The sequence below is a fragment of the Drosophila mojavensis genome, unplaced genomic scaffold (genome assembly GCF_018153725.1).
Source record: "Drosophila mojavensis isolate 15081-1352.22 unplaced genomic scaffold, ASM1815372v1 contig_81, whole genome shotgun sequence".
NCBI lineage: Eukaryota > Metazoa > Arthropoda > Insecta > Diptera > Drosophilidae > Drosophila > Drosophila mojavensis.
Genome location: NW_025318907.1, coordinates 8120847 through 8141201, shown reverse-complemented (window position 1 = coordinate 8141201; position 20355 = coordinate 8120847). Strand labels below are relative to the sequence as shown.

The 20355-nt window shown below is 37.6% G+C and overlaps 1 protein-coding gene and 1 long non-coding RNA gene across 5 annotated transcripts in view; one reads left to right on the top strand and one right to left on the bottom strand.

Annotated features, from left to right (window-relative positions):
- LOC6581042 (7SK snRNA methylphosphate capping enzyme bin3) overlaps nucleotides 1–20355 on the top strand; it is a 47641-nt gene that overhangs the window by 609 nt on the left and 26677 nt on the right. For 2 of the 4 annotated variants that reach the window (XM_032730321.2, XM_044011277.1), the window contains exon 1: nucleotides 11233–11499. The exons of 1 other annotated variant lie outside the window; for it this stretch is intronic. The gene's annotated coding sequence lies outside the window, so the exon portion shown is untranslated. Of the gene's footprint in view, nucleotides 1–11232; nucleotides 11506–20355 lie in introns of those variants that run through there. One more of the 4 variants, XM_044011276.1, reaches the window with a different exon arrangement.
- Nucleotides 277–16305, bottom strand: LOC26527946. Its single transcript, XR_001449324.3, has 6 exons — nucleotides 16005–16305; nucleotides 15756–15932; nucleotides 14960–15677; nucleotides 6487–6834; nucleotides 517–1812; nucleotides 277–444 (listed from the first exon to the last, which is right to left on the bottom strand). It is a non-coding gene; the product is annotated as an uncharacterized LOC26527946 (long non-coding RNA).

Here is a 20355-nt window from a genome sequence, read left to right as displayed (position 1 = left end):
TTTCGTTGTTGTTGTCGCTGCGGACGCCGCAATCGATGCATACATATTTGTGTGTGTGTGTGTGTGTGTGTGTGTGTGTGTTCAGGTTGACTACTGAGAAAGCGAGAGTATTTGTTACGTGCAATTAATTTCGTGTATTTCTTGCAATTTATCCATTCGATTTAAGGTAACAATCACCTCACCCCTTTCACATTCTTATTGAAAAGCTGTCACACACACACACATATGAGCTTTCGATTTGCATTTAACTCTTGCTGGCATTTTAGTCAAGTTCAATTGTTGCAATTCGTAATTTTTATTTTCTGCCAATTTTACGCTCCATTTGAGCAATAAAAAAGAGCGCTCAGCTTTTATCGCGTGTCTTGTCGAAGTTGATGTTAATTGCCTGAGCTTTTTGCATGTCATTTTATCCGACTCTGGGCCATTAGCGATTCATTGCATATTCTAACGTAAAGACAACAAATAATTATTAAAAACAAATATTTGAATACGCACTCAAAATATATAAACATTTACATATGGTGAAAGAAGTCAGCAGATGACCGAATGTTCTCACAGTGCGCGCCAAATTAAAATCAAAACAAAATGCAAAATAGCGGTAAACGCTGACATCTAAAATGGGTTTGTGCATGTGTGTGTGTGTGTGTGTGTGTGTGTGTGTGCATTGTCGTCTCTCTCCCTAACTCTCTTTTTCATCGAATGTGTGTGTGCTCGCGCAGGCTTATGCGAATTTGCAACGATGATTTACATGCTTATGACGTAATGACATGATGATAATTACATCGCGAGTAGTCTCAACGTCAATGAAACAAAAACATGGTTAGCTTGGTCGATGAGTGGAGGTATCATTATGTCAAATAGAAGTGTGCACAGTGGTAAGCAGCTGCTGAAAACGTGTCATAAAATAGTATGTCATATAATAGTAAAAACATTAATAAAATTGTCTTTTTTGTATTATATGTATGTAAATGCATACAAATATTGATTTAATTATATATGTACATAACATACACACATTTCCCAGCTATGACTTCTCTTTGTCCGCTTATCTCCAATTTACTCATGCTGTTGCACTGTGCTTCAGTGCAATGCCAGCAGGTGGCTACGATTTGCTTGGGTATGTACATATGTGTATTTGGGGATGTGGAGCAGACAATTGTTTAATGCGTTGAGAGTAGCCATAGTCGTTGCCGCCATTAGAGAATAACATGCATGATGCGCTTAACGGCATATGTGCGCCAACGTCGCGTCGTCGTTGCTGAAGCGCAGTCGAAGATGTGGGACACAGACAGAGTGGAAGAACCGCGATGTGCGACAGCAGCAGCAGTAGCTTTCAGCGAAGAGTGAGTACTGCTTTTGCGAATTGAAACATCTCCGCCCGCCCACCTAATTTATTGCTCTCTGTTTGACAGTGCGAGAGTGAAACATTTTGGAATGTGAAACGAAGATTTGCTGCTGAGTTTTAAAGCATTGAGCAGTCAGCGTGTTATTTCTGCCGATGCTCTTGTTACCGTTTTATTTTTATATTCCTCTGTTCTTGTGCATACATACATACATATATTTCGACAACTGTTTTATTATTTTTTTTGTTCGTTTGCTCTATGTTTCTCTGTTTACTTTTGTTGTTATAGCGTCACGTTTTGTTGTGCGTTCTTTTATTTGCATGCGACGCTTGGTTTTTCGTAGTGGTATTTATTTGATTGTTGCTTTTTTGGCAGGTGCCAGGCTCCCTCCCTGGAAGACCTGGCCTTAAGTTGCTGCACGTGCCTCTTCTGGGTGCGTCTGTACAAAATTTAATTTGCTTAATATACCCTGTAAGGTTGACAAAGTAATTAAACTTCAAATTGTTGGGAGTTAAATGATATTTTTAAATACTATTCCTATTCCTAAATAAAATTAAGAGTTTTCAATTTAATTATGGGGTATATGGGGTATCATAGTAAATAAGATTTTAATATTATATTGTTTCATTCCTTATGTAAGTATATTTACTAATTGGGGAGATATTCGGGTATACAGGGTATTACTTTTTGGTCATTTTCATGCACTACCTGCATTGGCGTTCCAGTCACGACTTTGAGCTTGTAACTCTGCCATTTAATATGTGCACACACATATACATACTTACAGATGAATACATACATATATATTTTGCGCGCCTTTTTATGTGCTCTCGCCGTGCCAATGCTGTCTGGCAAAGCACCCACCCCCGCTTCAATCCTCTCTCCGCATAACATGTTCTCTTTCGCATTTGGATGGACACATCTGCTGCCACCCTTTACCCTTTCTCTTTCCCATTCTCCTTCTCTTTCGCACTTTCTTGTGCTCTAGCGCTGTCGCGCATCGCTTAGCAAATTACATGATGTCAAACGCTTTTCTTGTGTTTCTTGTTTCTTGTTTCTTTTTTCGCCTTTTCTTTTTGCACTTTAATGGACTTATGAAGCTGAAGCAAAAGCTTTGTTGACCTCCTTTTTTAGGCGACGTCTAACGAAGGCGGCCCCTTCTCACTATTCCTTTGGCTAGCCTTTATTTCAACGGGAACTGTGATGCCCAGCGATAAGGCATTCAGCAGTGAAACCTTGCGGACTTAGTCTTCAATTTACATAGGACTTTTACTCTGTTATCTATTTTTTATACCCTGAACCCATTTTCAATGGGAAATCAGGGTATAATGGTTTTGTTGAAATGTATGTAACAGGCAGAAGGAGGCGTGGCAGACCCCACAAAGTATATATATTCTTGATCAGGGCGACGAGCTGAGTTGATTTGGCCCTGTCCGTCTGTCTGTCCGTCTGTCCGTCCGTCCGTCTGTCCGTATGTATGAACGCGTCGATTTCAGAAGATATAAGAGCTAGAGACTTCAAATTTTTTTTAACATGTTCGTAATTACAGCGCGCATATCAAGTTTATCATTAAAAATCGATAACTCATCCCGATCTTTTTTATCGATAAAAAACCTTATCGAAAACCAGTTATAAAATTATATCTTCTACACCTTTATTGCTAGAGTCTCCAAAATTTTAATGTATGCCTATATGCAATTTATACAATTTCGGTTTTTGTTAAAATTTACCCCCCACCCTTAAGTTCACCCCCTCACCCTCACTTTTGTAAAAAGCGTATTTCAAATACTAGAGACTTGTGCTTTGGCAATTACATGCATATCCATGTCATAATCATAATCTGAAAGTTTCATGAAGATCGTACGTCCACAAAAAAGTTATTAAGCAATTAAGTTCTCATAGTAAGCGCTCACTGCCGCCCATGCGTGTTTATGCTTGTGTGTGTATATGTATGTAATTGTTTGTGTATGTGTGTGTGTGTGTATGTTTGTATGTATGTGTGTATGTATGCCTGTGTGTGCGTGCGTGCGTGCGTGTGTGTGTGTGTGTGCGTGTTTCTTGTGTAAGCTGAAAGACGCGAAAAATTATTGAAATAGCTATTACTCCAAGGGTTCAGGGGATCTCGTAGTCGAGCAGTCTCGACTAGAGCTTTCTTACTTGTTTCTTTTTGAGTCATGTGTGTTTCGTTTGGTCGCCTGTCTTTGCCAGTTTCTTGGTCATAAGCAAGTGGCCAACATAAACATGGCATACATAAATATACACGCAAGCACACACACACTTATCTGTCAGCATCTTGCGCTCTGTTTGTAACGACCACGCCCACCCATCGCAGCATATGCCCTTCGCCGCATACTTTTTATTGCTACAGCGCAACTATCAATAAAGTTCGATTTCGCTGTGCTGCGTTTGCGTGTGTGTGTGTGTATGGTTAAGGCTCATAAATCAAGTTAAGAGAAACGATAGAAAAAATTGTGAACTTTTGTACTAAAGTGCCGAAAGCTAAATACTCTGATAGCTTTATTGCAGCAATTTATACATACATTAAAATCAAATATTAATGGGAAACGTGTACTGACGCATAAATGATTATTTTTATTTTAAACATATAATAGATGAAAGATTTTATATGTTAAATTAGCTCAGATATCATCTTTTCTGTGTTACGTTTTACATTGCAAAATCAATACGCCTTTGGCACGTACGAAAACAAGCGAATAATACAATAAATAGATTTATGTTTCGCTACGTTTTATCCCAATATTCCTGCCAGCAGCACCTACATCTATTGCCCATACTATTTGCCTCTCCTCATCTATCTCTCCATGATGATCGACCTCTCTCTTTCCATTCCGTTGTTTCGCTGTTCCTCTCTGCGCTGCGATTACAGCAGATATAAAGCGCTGACACAGCACAGTTCAAAGAAACACCAACAACAGAAACGATGACGACGCTTGATGTTAACGTCGACCGAGACGGTGACGTCGACATCTCTGCTGCTGCCGTTACCTTATCCACTGCTATTTTGAACATTAACAGCAGAGCCATACCACACACATACGCATACCTGCTATTCCAAGTCGGTATGTATATGCACATACACATGTACAAGTGTATGTATGTATGCATATATGTGATTGTGCATTACATTTTGAAGTTGAAAACTTTTTGTTGTGCTTTATTGCTTAATATTTCATTTGCTGCTGCCAATAAAAACAAGTGAGAACTTTGCTGTTGGGCGCAGTCGACTGCATACTCGTCCACGATCCAAAAGCGGCTATATTTGCTGGATTTTATGTAGGAGGCTAACATGTAAAGAAAACAACATACCCAAAAAAAATATACCCCTTCATTCCGAGTGCGAGCATAAAAAGTTATGACATCCCTACCCTACCTTTTCCACTCATTCGTCTTGTTGCCCATTCGCATTTTTGCTTGCAATTCTTTTGCACAAGTTCATTGTTTTTGTTGAGTCAAAGTCGGCATCTGGTCGAATGTGTACGAATGAGATGGAGAGAGGGACTACGTTTAAAGTTTTAACTTTCAGTTTTCAAAGCTTTAACATACATACATACATATGTATGTGTATTGTATGTACGTTCCTTATTAATTTTTTGTCTAACATATGTATATTAAAAAGTGTATGTTTCTTTCTTGTACTCCTCATCTAAAGTCCTCCGTTACATTTCAAAATGACATCAACAACATTCTGTACATAATTTATAAGAACAGCAACGACAACAACAACAGTTACGTCTGCGTCTGAGTAAAATGCCCAAAGCGCTAAGAGAAAACAAAAGCTAACAGCAGCAACAGCAACAACAACAATAAGAAATATGAATGAAAAGCAGCGCAGCTGCCGTCGCTCTTAAGCGGGGGGAGGCGAAAAACTAAAAATACGAATTTATATGCAAAACATTTTGACTTGCTTGAATTTCAAACATTTTTCGCCAGCTTCATTCCTATGTCTCATGCCTATTAATGTGCCGATGTGTGTGTGTGCTGTATGCACACATGACATACATACATATAGTATGCATACACATAATACATATATATGTGTGTGTTTGTGTATGTAGCTCAAAGCTCCAACAGAGCGCGCCTGCAACGCTAAATGACATTTGACTGCGTTGGCGCAGTCTTCGTATATATACATATATATTGTGTGTGTGTGTGTGTGTGTGTGTGTGTGTGTGTGTGTGTGTGTGTGTGTGTGTGTTTTGCGCTCAGTGCCTCCCATCTCCCATTTGTCCCAGTCAGACCGCAGTTGTCGCCCCACTTAGCGCTCTCCCACACAGACGATTTTTATTTAGTTTGTTTTCGTACTCTCATATTCATTTGCATTTTTATGCGACGACGTCGTCGTCGTCATCGCTGTGTGGTATTTTATTTACTTTGCGTATTTTGAGTTTACAATTTTAGTTAGTTATAATTTGTGGGCAAGAAACACATTTTCCATTCTTCTGAATATGAGTCATAAATTTAATTTATTTGTGCAAAATTGAAATAATTTCAAGAAATGAAATTATAACATAATAAAAATAAAACAATATGAAAATAGCATTTTCGTCTTGTACCCATCTGATGGCAAACGGAATTGCTTGGTACGCTATGGAAATGAAACGTCACTTAAGGCCACCTGGAAGGGACATCGGCTGTGCGCTTTTAATAAAAATGAGACTTCGATTGCTGCATTGTTTATGAGAGAAATTAATGTGGAAAATGTCAAGTACAGTTGCAGTTCAATAAATGAGATTTTTTTGTTTAATAAAAAGCTAACTTCTAAATCTGTTGATGTTTTCTCTTAGTGTTTGATATAGTTGCATATGCCGTACAAACTAATATCCATATTTTGTTCAAACAATATCAATTTATACCTCAGTTCACTAAAAGCTGCGACTCACTGTAATCACGAAGCAACTGATTTAATTACTGTGCACCACGTATTCCATGCCAAGGGCCAATTTATTATAATGCAAGCTGACAATCAATACTTGCATAAGTGTTTATGTGCATAAATGCATACACATACATACATATATGTACGTATGTACATCTGTGTGTATATGACACATTATCCACAATAACCTCTGTCAGTTGCGGCTTCAATCTATGCGCATAAATTCAGCTGAAACTTTTTACTCACCAAACGTAGTTTACCGCTGTTCCATTTCATTTTCATTGCGTTGCTTATAGATTAACGCGATTGGAAAGAGAGCTAGACAGGCTGCACGGAAGTAAGCAGGATCTGTCTGGGTTGCTTCATTGCGGCGCTGCTTTTGTTGTTTGTCCCGTTGTCTTTTCTCTTGTACTTTGAACACATTTTTAATCCACGTTAGTGCATCTGTCACTGCCTCTATGTCTGCCTCTGTCTTTTCCTCTGCCTTTAAATGCAGCGCAACGGTCCATTAGCAAAGAGCTTTTTCTTGGGATTTTGTTTTCAATTTGCTCGCGAATTTGCCAAAAGAGACAAATGACCTTGACAAAACGGCAACTGCAATAAATAGACATACAAACATGCTTATACATATAAATAAATGCGGTTATGCATACATACATACATATGTACATACATAAATATTAGATCATTCTTTAAAATCCCAATGTGAGACGATCCCTTTATGTTTCGTTATCTCAATGCATAACTTTTGTTGGCGGCTGGTCAACGAACCTGCCATGATGTTGCTCCTTTAACAAATAAAACTACAAGAAGTTAGTTTTTGTTTGCAGCAGTAGCAGCAGCAGCGACAAGCAAATAATATTGGTAATAAGTGTCTAAAGCAAACGCCTGCTTGAGAGGTTAGTTTGATGCTAGTTGGGGCAGTCCGTGATTCAGGCGGGACGATTAACACTCGTTACACGCATTTTCGATTTCAACGGAAAAAAAGTAAAACCAAATGCAAACACAGGCACACGCTTACCCAGCCACTCACACATATGTAAGCAAGTATGTACATAAATGAAGCAGCAAGAAATAAGCTGCAAAAGCAATCGAAAACCAAGCGACGATGATTGTAAAGTAGTTGCCCAGCCATGCACAGTGGGTGCAGCACAGCAATATTGAGTGAAAACAAAAGTAGATTCGGAATAAAATCTTAAGGGAGAAACTAATTTTTGTTAGTACATTATAAAAAAAAAAACAAGTAAAAGTACTACAAGTTATGAAACTATTAGTATATTAAATATATGTTTAAAATATATATGTTTTTTTTCGTAAACATTGTGATGTAAACAATTTGACTGCCTGAACGTAAACGGCGCGTCGCGACGCATTGTCGAGTGTCTGTGCGATAACTTTGACAACGATAAATTGTGTTATGCTGCTGGCTGATGTCGCTGTCGACGTTGCCCTCGGTCGTTGCTTTGGCTGTGAAAGAGCGAGAGCACTGTAGAATGGGAGGTGGGAGAGTTGAAAGTTCGTCGTTTGCCACTCCTCGCTTCAAATTCGTTTGCATCACACACTGTGTTCGTCGTCTTTTTTTTTGTTTCTTCTTTCTCTTCTGCACTTGTAGTTTATTATTGTTGTTGCTATTAGTGCTGGAGCTGCTGCTCCCGTTGGTGCTGCTGCTGCGGTTGCTGGTGCACCTCTGCGAAACACACGATGTGGCAATGGCGGCTCACGGAGCGCCGTTCAATGTGCGCTTATCAAATTTGCTATTTATGGTTATGCTTGAGAAATTTGTTGTTGCTGTTTCATTCACTTTTTGCTTTGTGATAACATAATACACATGATACATGTACATATACACACATACATACATACATATTTATTTATACGTTGTGCCGCTCAGCTAAATAGCTTTGACATACATATCTATGTATGCATGTATGTATTTTCAAAACTAATAGATCAACGAACTCTCCGATTTGAGTTAACATGCATTTCAGAAATAGAGTCTCCAAATTTAGCATTTAGTTTCATACATACATACATATTTTCATACATACATATGTATGTATTTCGCCGTATGTATATGTATGTATATCACATACATATTTTGAAAGTTTCATCAAATTCCGTTCAGTCAGAAAAGAACACACACATTTAAACATTCAAGCGGGTTTTCTATGCATGTGCACACATGCATATATACATACATACATACATTCGAATGGCTGCATCCTAGCATATTCTAAGAATGTCAATTGCGATTGGATTGCTTGTTTGGTTAGTTAGTAACAAAAGGCTAAATTGAACTGCAAATAAACTAATTAAGAGTGCTCTAGTCGGGACTGCTCGACTAGGAGATACCCTGAACCCTCCAAGCTTATATTTTAATCATTCTGCACTTCTTTTATGCACATATGCATAGACACGCATTATGGAACAAAAAGTAACGCAAAAATAATAATTTTTATCGATAGTTTAAAAATTGTAATCGAAGTATTAAAATAGCAATAAAATGAAATATATTTTAAAAGTATTTCTTAACAAATTGAAAGATACGTATTATTCAAGATTTACAACTTAGTAATTGCACCAATGTGCGCTGCTATTCCTTGTCCTCTCTCTTATCGTACGTTTGGATTGTCAATAATGCAATCAGTTGTGTAGTTTGATTAAAGAAATATTATTATTATTATTACTATTATATTCGTTCATGCACTGTGCACGAAAGTCTCTCTCTCTCTTTCTCTTTTTTATGTGTGTGTGTGTGTGTTAGTTAGGTCATACGTCGTTTATCGTTTATTGATGTTGCATTTTGTGCCAGAATTTGCGGCTCAGAGTTACAGACAAAATACATATATATGTACATACATACATATATACAAGGTTGCAAGTACATTGGCTGCCTAGTTAAAGAGCTTATCTACTCCATGTAATACATGCACATGCCTCAGTGCATGTACATAAGTATATTTAAATACCATTTTTGTCACTGCCAAGGACATTAAAACTGTTAGATGATAATAAAGTCAGATTGTTTGCTTTTCCATAGCTCCTGAATGGTCGGAGCAATAGACGCTTTCAAAAATTGAATGAAGTCCATATTTTTTTTCAGTGTATTTTGATCTATTTAAAGCTATGCATGTATGTGGATAGACTTGGTTTTATTATTATTAATTTATCGAAGCCAATCAATCTATTGGGCTTCAGTGATTAAAACTTAACGAATAACATTAGTTTCTATCCTAGATATTGGTTTCAAACTTTACAAAGGACAAACGCAAACCTAGATTTAAAAGAGGTTTCTATTAGTTTACTCTCTTGAATAAAAAATGTCGAACTCCTCAGCTCAATTGATTTACTGGATTTGCTACGTTGCCGCACTTTGGGCAGCACATGACAAACAAGTAAGAACGTTGAAGTCGGGCGTTACCAACTGCAGAATGCTCATTCACATCCCATCACCAATTTAGTAGCAGTTTTTCCTGATTTGCCACGCTCCTACTGGGCGTAGACACCTCATTTTTGACCAGTTCCTAAAACGAGCTAACGTTCCAAAAATGTGAAAATGACAGGCGATTTTTCAATATAACACGCCCCTGAAGACGCGTAACAATTATTTTTGGGTCATCGATAGAGGAGGTTAGCAGTATCTCAGCTATCCAAATTTGAAGCTTCTAGCTAATGCTTTTGCGTTTGCCACGCCTCCTGTGGGCGGACATTTATCCGCTAAAGCTTTTTGGTCTGGGGTGGGCAGCCCAAGTATAGTATATACTCAAGTCTCTAGCATCAATACTACCTTAAATATAGCATAATCTAAAAAATATAGTATAAATATCGAAAAATGCATTTTCCGATTTTCCACGCTTTTAGTGGGCGGATTCGGAAAATTTCAACACTTTATAAATCTGAGATATACACGAGTATGTTCTCCAAATTTCAAGTCTAGCTTCAATAGCGGGAAATAAACTGCGTTCAACGGACGGACAGACAGCAAGACGGACGTTGCACAAAACCAATATACTTATTTCATATTCGTGAGTATAATAACGGTAATAACTTGATGCTTTGTGGACATGTGTAACGAAATTAAATGAATCCTAATTAACTTAATACATTGTTTATGAGCGCTCATGTGAAATGTGCGATTGCCATGGGTTAAATACGCACACATACTTGCACGCACACTATTGCACACACACACGTACGTTCATGTACAGTGGGTGCTCAGAGAACTTGAAACCTAATCAAAAACTTTGTTCCATTACCATACCATTCCCTGTTTGCCGAAATAATCCAATTAGCTCTCACACGGCAAAAATGAAAATAGAATAAAAATAAACGAAAATTATCAGCAACACGTAAGCAGAGAGAAACTATGTGTGGGACAAGTTTCGGTTGTATTTGTAGTGTATGTTTGTTGCTGACTACCCTTCATAAACCATTTTTATATGCAGCAAATGCAAAAATTAAAAAGAAAAGACAAAAAGCCAAGAGGAGCAGCAACATTGTATACAATACCACCGCTGCGACGCTTTTGGCACACAAATCTCAATTTAAAACAATCAAATGGAATGAAACAACATAAAGCAACTATAAAAAAATCACAAGAACAACAACAGAAACAACGGCAGCAACAGAAAACAACGTAAAACTGTAAACAAACGAAATATCCACAACTACATGCACACAGTCAAGTGATGGCGTATTCACATGCACGGCGACTGCCGATGTCGCAATACACACAAACACAGTCTCACTTACTCATACTAATGCACAGCTGCCTGCCTGCCTGCTTACCTCTCGATGTTTATTCACCACACTCGGAGCGTTGGTCTTGCCGAAATGTCTCACCGTCGCGACGGTCGTCATGTCGTTCATGCTTGTCAGTCGTTCCGTCGGTTGGTCGGTTAGTCGGTTGGTTGGTCGGGAGGTCGTTTCGTCGTGTTCATGCGTTCCGCCACAATCGTCTACAACGTAATGCAACGCCTTGGCAATGAAACGTTTCAGTTTCTCTTTAAACGCGAGTGTGTGAGGTTCGTCGGTACTGAATGGCGGCATTCGTTCATTTTTTGTTCACCACAAACGCGAACGCCAAAGCAGCTGTAAAAAGACCGACGGCAAAACAAACATGAAGCAGAGCATTAGCCGTGCGTAACAAAGTGACTAAATAGCTAAAAAGCCGACCGTAGGGCAAGGCTAATAAAAGTAAATAAACAACAGCTAAAATTAGCAGTCGCAATTGAATTGCCTTTCCTACATATACACTCAGTAAGTGTAAGTATTGCAGTTAAAGTGTTGTATATGTATATATCACATAAATTGAGTGAAAGTGTAAAAAAGTAAAGGCAAACCAGCAAGAAGAAGAAGACGAAGAATATTTGTCTAAAAAGTGCACAGCTACAATTATTGCAAATGTTCGGTGTATGTGCTGCGCTGCGCGTTAGTTTATTCATCTCTTTGCAACGGCTGCGTTGATGTCAACGTCGACGTCGAAGTCGGCGTTCGCAATGGCATTTGCACGCACTGTGTGACTAGTATTGGTGAACATGCTTGAATTGGTTTGCACACCATGTGCTGAATATTTATGACGCGTTTGTGCCACTGTGCGTGAAAATAAAACGTATGAAAATGAAACGAACGGGCTAACGAGCAGTGAGCAAAAACAACAATAACAACAAAAGGGAACAACCTATAAATAGGAGCACGAATAAATTTATCAATAAATAAATGAGAGTCACACACACACAGCACAGATAAAAATATTATTTATGCAAAAGTTGAAAAAAATTAAAATGAAATGTGCATAATACTGATGTGATCTTAACTGATTGATTGAGAGCGACCATCTGTGTGGGCATGTGTGTGTGTGTGAGAGAGAGAGAGAGAGAGTGAGTGAGAAAAAAAGGGAAGAGTATGAGTTAGTATGAGTGACACGCCCCTTGTAAAGCTAAGTAATTAAAAGATTAATTTGTGATAACTTTATTTGTAAAGTTGTTAAAGTAGTACGTGATATATGTATGTACATATGTATGTATGTATGTATCTAAAATTAATTCTTTACCGTTTTGCACTTTTCTTTCATTAATTGTCAGAGGAAATTGCAACGTTGCCAAATTGCAAATAACTGTATCTACACTGAGCGCCTTAAGTAAGATTGGAATATTTAAACTAAAAACGCGAATTAACACGCAAGAAATTAAGATTTATTTATTGAGTATTGCTGAAAAAAAAAAAAAAATAAATAAAATAAATAAATGTCAATTTTTGGACTCAAAAGTATTCACTGAATTTGATCAGAAACTAAACATGGTATTTCGCACATGTTTGTAAATAGCTTAGAAGAACAACATTAAATTAAGCTGGTATTTCGCACGGTGTATCGTATGCATGAATATGCAATTAATATTGGCTCTCGCTTAATTATTTATATAATGCATAATTGTGAACAACAGCAAAAGCTTTTGATTATTCTGTTAGCATAATGTAATCAGATGTGGTTAAAATTGTTGCACAATATTGAAAAAGTAATTAATATTGCTGGAAATGAAGTTTGCATAAATTGGGATCGCAAAGGGTATTTCAAGCACGTGTTCGCAGCTTTCATTGACTTCATTTTGTGATGTAAATGTGATATTTGTTGCTTAAGTTTTCTTGAATTAATCGAAAAAAAAATGGTCAAGTAACGGCAATTTGCACATCGTCGAGCACAAGTAATTTTAATGAAGTAGAACTAATTTCTAATTAAAAGCACAATAAAAACAAAAACAAAAGCAAAGCAAAGCAACGCAAAGAGGGCAGACTATATTCAGAACAGAGAACAGAGAAGACAAAAAGAAGAAGAATAAGAGAAAACAAAGAAAAGCAACGCAATCGACAAAACTAAAGTGAATATGCAGCGGGAGCAAGCGAGATAGCGAGTAGAAGCTGCTTAGCGACGGCGCTGCCAGCGCTAGCGTCTGCAGCGATGGCAACAGCAGGCAATAACGAGTTTAAAGCTCCCGCTAGCTTGAGCACAGCGCACTTACACATGCAGACATACGCAGAGTGGCAGACAAACAGGCAGACGGACGCAGAGACAGGCAAGGCGAGAGAGATAGAGAGAGAAGACTTTCTCTGTCTGCGTAAAAGTTCCATGCTTTTATTTTTGCCAGCCCAAAAATAATCGCATTATGATAAGAAAAAAGAAAAAAAGCTAAAGTGTTCTGACTCTCGCTCTGTCGTGGTTTTTTCTCTCTCTTTATCTCTCTTTCTCAAAAAAGTATGTGTGGCGTAAAAAGGTGGACAAAATAGCAGCGAAACGGCACAAACGTGAGCTCTGCCGCAGCGTTAAAGCTGCGCTGCAACTGCGGCGCATACAACTTATATGTATTTGCTTTTAATGATTGTGCTGCTTTTTGCTTGCAAACAAATAAAACTGGTTTTCAACTCAATTAAACAAAACTAAATAAAAACAAGTAAGAAAACTCTAGTCGAGACTGCTCGACTAGGAGATACCCTGAACCCTCTAATTTGATATTCTAATCACTCTGCACTTCTTTTCGGCACACATACATACACACGAACGTATTAGAACGCGCTCTGCTAACTGCGCAGTAAGCAGCGACTGCGCTTGGGCTGCGCTGCAGTGTGGGCAACATTATAAGAATTTATTTCTTGAATAAGTTAATTTCTAGACGTACAATGACAACTTAAGAAACATTCAGAGAGTAATCATATGGGTCTAGCTCTAAAGGTGTAGGAGATATAATTAAATAACTAGCTTTCGATAAGGGTTCTAATCGATAATCAAATATCGGGAATAGTTATCGATATATAAAGAAAAACTCGATATGCGCGTGATAGGAAAACAAATTTCAGGCCTCTAGCTCTTATATCTTCTGAGATCGACGCGTTCATACATGCGGACGGACAGACAGACGGACAGGGCCAAATCGACTTAGCTCGTCGCCCTGATCAAGAATATATATAATTTGTGGGGTCTGCCACGCCTCCTTCTGCCTGTTACATACTTTTAACAAAACCATTATACACTGATTTCCCATTTTCAATGGGTTCAGAATATAATAAGAGTGCTCTAGACGAGATTGCTCAACTAGGAGATATCCTGAACTTTGGGAAGGGATGATATATTCTTCATTAAGTTAGGTTATATTTCCTGTAGATGGACCTCTTAATTGAACTTTCAGAACGTAATAATGTCATAAAATAATAGTAAAAATAATGAATATGTGTATATGTGTATGTTTGTACTCATGGGTGGACTTATGAAATCTCTAGCTCTCACGGTTTACAACCCACTCGTAAGGGAAACGAAGTCGACTTAAAAATTGTTTAGCTCTAAATTAATCATGTAATCCTCTAACTTATGAAACGTTATGTAACCGATAGCATTAACACGGGAATAGCTATTGATGCTATTAAAATTGGCTAGGCAATGTGAAATGAAGCAACACCGAAACTTCACTGTTCGAAATAAGTGGAAAAGTGCGGATAATTCATGTACAACTCAATTGTATTTCGATTCATAGAAAATGCAAGAACTCACTTGATTGTGTGTGTGCACTAATTGCCCCTACCTTCCAAGCGACTAAACGGATCTCAATTGAATCTTATAGTATATATCGAATATTTCTAAAAACTTTGGATAATGAATGCAAACTTGTTAATTTTTATACGACTCAGTTACATACGTATATGATGATGTCAAAACCAATATACCCGGACTCACCATTGGCTTAGGGTATTCAGAAGATTCTAACATCGCCAGGCATAAATTCCACACGCGAATCACCTCTGCCATCGTTAGTTCATTGCTTGTAGCAGCTGAGAGTTCAAATACAATACAAATTTCAGTTGCGATTAATAAAGTAATATAATTTGGAATTTAAATAGATCTAATACTACATGCACGGGGTAGCGTGTTCGTCCCACCAGGTTTGTTTCTGGTGCCCTTGGTCGAGTATTCTGTACTCCATTAGGACAATCTCCGTTTCATCTCAGGGAAATAGTTTTTTAGTTGATTATTTGCGGCTATTCGTAGTTGTCGTAGTATTTTATAGTATAACTTGACTAAAAGCCCGAATATGAGAGTAACGCTAAATTTGGGATTTTAGCTATATTAAATATAGTACTTTATATGTACCTCTATGAATAGATGATCATCCAAACTTTAATTTTTAATTTAAATTAATTTTCTATTGTATTCAATTTATGTTATAAAATCGGATTATTAATTAACGTCAAAGTAAGTAACAGGCTTAAACATATAATCAGTTTAGCGTCCTTTTTCATATTCGATACTTTTCCGCCACGAAACTTGCATTTGCAAGGCGCTGCACAATATCTACACTGATGATGGATGCCTTTTACAATGACACTTCTACGAGTACCTAACACGCCACAGGTTTTGTCTTTGGTAGCAGAACACACAGTACTGAAAATCGGCCCTAAATAAAATATAATATTATAATACATTATATAGAATCACAATCAGAATTTGAATGCGTAGACAAAAGCCAAGTTACCAGATACTTTTTTACCGGGCAATAAGCATTTCTTATAACTTCGATCTGGTTTCTCATTTGGTTGTAAATCCACTATACTATCTTCATTATGTCCAGCGTTCAAAAGATCTCTGCTAACATTGCAATTATATAAATAGTGTCGACAGTCAATACATCGGAGGTTTGCTCCTCCTACATCTGTAAGATTTAGTTTTGTTAGTCATTCAATAGATTAAATGATTTATTATATATATGAGCACCGGTGCTTACATGGAATTAAATACAGAAGAGCACATCTTAAATACATAAATACAGAAATTTTGAGTGCATTCATTTTTCAAAGGAGTCAGAACTGATTTTTTTTTTTATATCGAACTCATTCTCTTGTTGGAAACATATAACACTGTTTGCTTCGATTTGTATATTTTTTTTTATATCTTTCAACGAAAATATTTCAATTGAAGATAGTCTTAAATTGCTGTTTCTGTCTTTCAATATCGATTTGCGACAAGATTTTCTTAATTGAGTGCCCCCGAATGTCATTAAATTCCATATTCACGTCGATCTATAGATAATTTGCATTCCTGAAAGCGCTTTCCGAAATCAAAGCCAGCCGAAGGACTCTAACTCGGACTCTGACTCTGATTGTGTGTGCATGCATTTAGCCAAAATTCTAAAATGGCAAAATTGATACAAGTTTGCTCAAATGGAAACAAGAAATGGAAAATCGCACGACATGAGAGAAGGAGGAACGAATATTAACAAAAGAGAAACTAAAATACAATGGCATGAACGAAAAGTCCTCAGGATGTCAGCAAATCTCTGCTCAGATAAAGCTCTTTTTGAGTCAATTATAAAGTCAGCCGACTTTAAGGATCAGAGAGTGTTAATTTAGTGCGTCCAATAGAAAGCTAAGAGCGAGTGTTACGTAGTGATAAGGCGCAATCTGTAGCTCTAAATTGAATGCTATTCTTATTACTTCTGTGTATTCTTAAATAGTTACGTAATAGCCATTAGTCCGAAATTATTATTCATGGAGCAGCTCTCACGCCTAACTCCTTTTGTAAAAATGTAAATGGAAGTCCGAGTTTATCTGGGCTTAAATGGCATTCAGTCTTTTGTTACTCGACTACTTCCTTGTTATTTTCGACTAGAGTAGACACAAACCTGTGCATCAAATAAGACCAGCCAATTTATTTTCCATAACAACTGCAACAACGAATTCAAAAACAAAACAAAATAAATAAAATGGGAAAAAAGAAGAAGAAAAGAACACGAAATATACAAATTTGTTATGCGACGGCTGCTGCTGCTGCTGCTGCTGCTGCTGCTATTGCCCTTCAAACAATACAACTACAATGAGAAATTGGAGAAACTGCGCGACTATGCGATACCCTGTACATAATATTGGCTATTGAAAGGGAAATGGCGAGAATGAAAATAAACCAGATCTGAAGAAACTTGAAGGCGAATAGACATAGCTGATGCTAGCAGATGTTTGCAAAAATCGATATGCCATCTTGGTCTATTTGCTGGGCCTAGAGGGTGTAGCAAGGACAGCAGCCCTGCCCAAATTGGCACAACAGCAAGTCAACGCGCCAGACGCGACTCACCGACTCCCAGACTCCCCAACTCCCCGACTGCTTTTCCCCATTTTATTCGATGGCAGCCTGTTACCGAGCCCCGCCTCCATTTGTGCGCCCACTTTCTAGAGATTGGCCCGATTTGGATGTACATTTCATTCATGTGGCATGTCCATTGTTCACAACCAGCGCCTACTCTCCATCCCTGCCTGCAATATTGTATAACAGGCACGAACAACAAGTAGGCCCTCGGACTCAGACACAATCAGAAAATGTCGACCCATGCAAATTTTTGTTGGACTCTCCTCTCTTTGTCTCGCTTCTCTTCCGTTTCCCCCACTATGGAAATGCAGATGATAAATTTTCCTCTAATATTTGTATGCCCATTCTCGGAGTAAACGGAGAATATTGGTTTTTGTGTAATGCTCGTCCTTAAAATATATTTTCGCGTCTTCTCCTAAGACTACAAATACATTATTAAATATGAAGGGTTTTAATAATGTATTTGTAGTCTTATGTTATGTCTTAAGCTCCATTGATGCTAGAGAAATTGGAAAAATATAATACTTACTCGTTTTGGGAATCCAAGAACCAAAAGATATAGAATATATGTACGCCAAAAGGGGGCGTATAAGATCTTAGACCTGCCCTATTGATTTGCCCCAAATATATAAACACATAGCGGTATATATAGGATATATGGGGAATGAGTATTCTGCAGTTGTAAGTAACTTACGCTCTCCTTTGCTTTCCTTCTTTGCCTGTTAGTTGGTACGTTGAAATATTGAAATTAATGTCAATTTTCTCATTTTCTCACGCTTTTTGGGTTAGGAGCGAAGCAGATGAATTGACGTGTGTTGTTATTGAGGTTGAGCTGTTTTGATAATGAAATATGCCAACGTCATTCCGTCTATGAACCAATAAAATAATTGGCTCACTTGGACAATTTACATTTCGTAGATGGAGATAAAGAAGGAAATGAGAACAGTCAACAATTAAAGTCTTGAAAATATTGCTATTCGAAGCTTGGATTGAGATTTCTGTTGAAAGTTTAATAAATGAAAAATACAAAACTTAACATCCAATTTAACATATCAAATGCATGCATGTTTGGATACACTTGTTTTTGAAGGGCAAAAGGGGATATTGACTTTGTACAATATCCATCTTCCGTCCGTTGTCCCTCTGTAAATCCGCCGGTTTCCCTACATTTACTATATAAAACGCGTGTTTTTTGAGTGCAACCATAAAATGACTGAAGAATTCTTGTTTTGAATGAATGATCTAGGGCTTTTAAAAATACGCATTTATCTTTGTTAGCTGCTCTGCTTAAGATTTGATTGATTTCATTATAATATCGTAATTTTGTTTGATTAAGAAATTGGGTAATACGAAAATATTTATTCATTTTAAAAAATATATATTTAATTTTAATATAATTTTATTTATTTTAATTAATATAAAGTTTTGACCATTTTTAGTATAAACTATTTTTATTATTGATTTGAAATACATATAGCTCGTGGGGCATTTATAGAATTCATACATACATGTATTTGTGACATACATATTTATGAGGCATAAACTGTTTAAATATTTGTATTCAGCAAATGACTCGCTCAAGAATGGCTGCTTCAGTCCGTGAGTCCTCACATATTTATCAGCCACGTGTTGCGACAAAAACATGCAAATATTCAACCAAACATTGAGTTAGTTAGTTAACTGTCTTCGAAGACAGCTGTATGTATAGCTTCAATTGGCTTCAGATTAAATTTATATTGTTTGTTTACTTAATAATCTAATACTAATAGAGTATTACGAAGTCGTTAGTTTTTACGCAAAATTGTTTGTGTAGCAATAAGAAGAAACTTTTCTAATTGACTTTAAATTATGTCACGACATTGCTGCAAAGTGGATGAATTAAATAAATAGAAAACACAGCCGTGGGCCGTGCTGAAAGGAATCCAAGGATGGCTCACACAGACGCACAGCTCTACGAAATGCGCAGTTAACTGTACATGAAAATAGAAAAATAGAAAAATTAACGAAGAAAGGAAAAGTGCGAAGCACTTTTTGCGGAAATTGTTGGTTTGTAATTTGAATTTGCGCCATTTGCATTCAATGTGTAGGCCGGGCCCTAAATGAGACACAATGAATGTGTCCTGTACACCAATACGAATATACCTACACAAGCATGCGTATATATCTATATATGTGTGTGTGTGTGTGTGTTAGCCTTTGTAACGGTCCTCGGGCGTTGGGTCTATACACGCACAGGCAAGAGCAACGCGCGTCTAAAATCGGAAACGGATGTCGGCAAGTGTAGACATATTTTCTTAGCAACTTTGCGCAACACCCAACACCCAGCGCCGCCCCATCCCTGCACGCACATTACCGCTCCATGCTCCCGTCTCGTTCTCGCATTTATGCTGCGCCCTGTCCCATCTCCCATCCCATCTCATTCCAGGCTGGCGCCCAACTAGTTTGCGACTTGCTGGCCAAAAGTTTTCTTGTAACGGCAAGTCAATGAGCGGTAGCTTTTCTTAAGGTACTGTCAGGGCCTATGAGCTAGGGGGATCGGGGAAGGGGCAGGGGCGAAGGCGGTTGGTTGGCGGGGAGGTAAACTTTGTTTACTGCTTGCTTTACGAGCTACGGCCAGCTATGCGAAAATGGAGTAGCTTGACTTTTACTTCGCATTTTGATTCTTTAGGGTCGAGCAGTGTATAAAGAGGCGTCGTTTGAGGAGGGGGCGGGTGGGCAGGAAGGGACGAGTGTTGGTTATGCGGCCTGCAATTGAAGATGATTTCACTATAAATAGTTAAAGTTATGTTAATATTTTTCTCAACACGTTAAATTATTACATATGAAAGGGGAATGGAAAGTAATTGAAAGAACAAAATACATTCGATTGTTTTTGTCTTTATATATATATGAACAGAAACCTTAATTATAGATTATCAACGGACTTCTCATTATTTTCAATAATTCAAATTCGTGACTTTAGAAATAATGAAATGAGTAAGCAGTGAAGAGAGAAA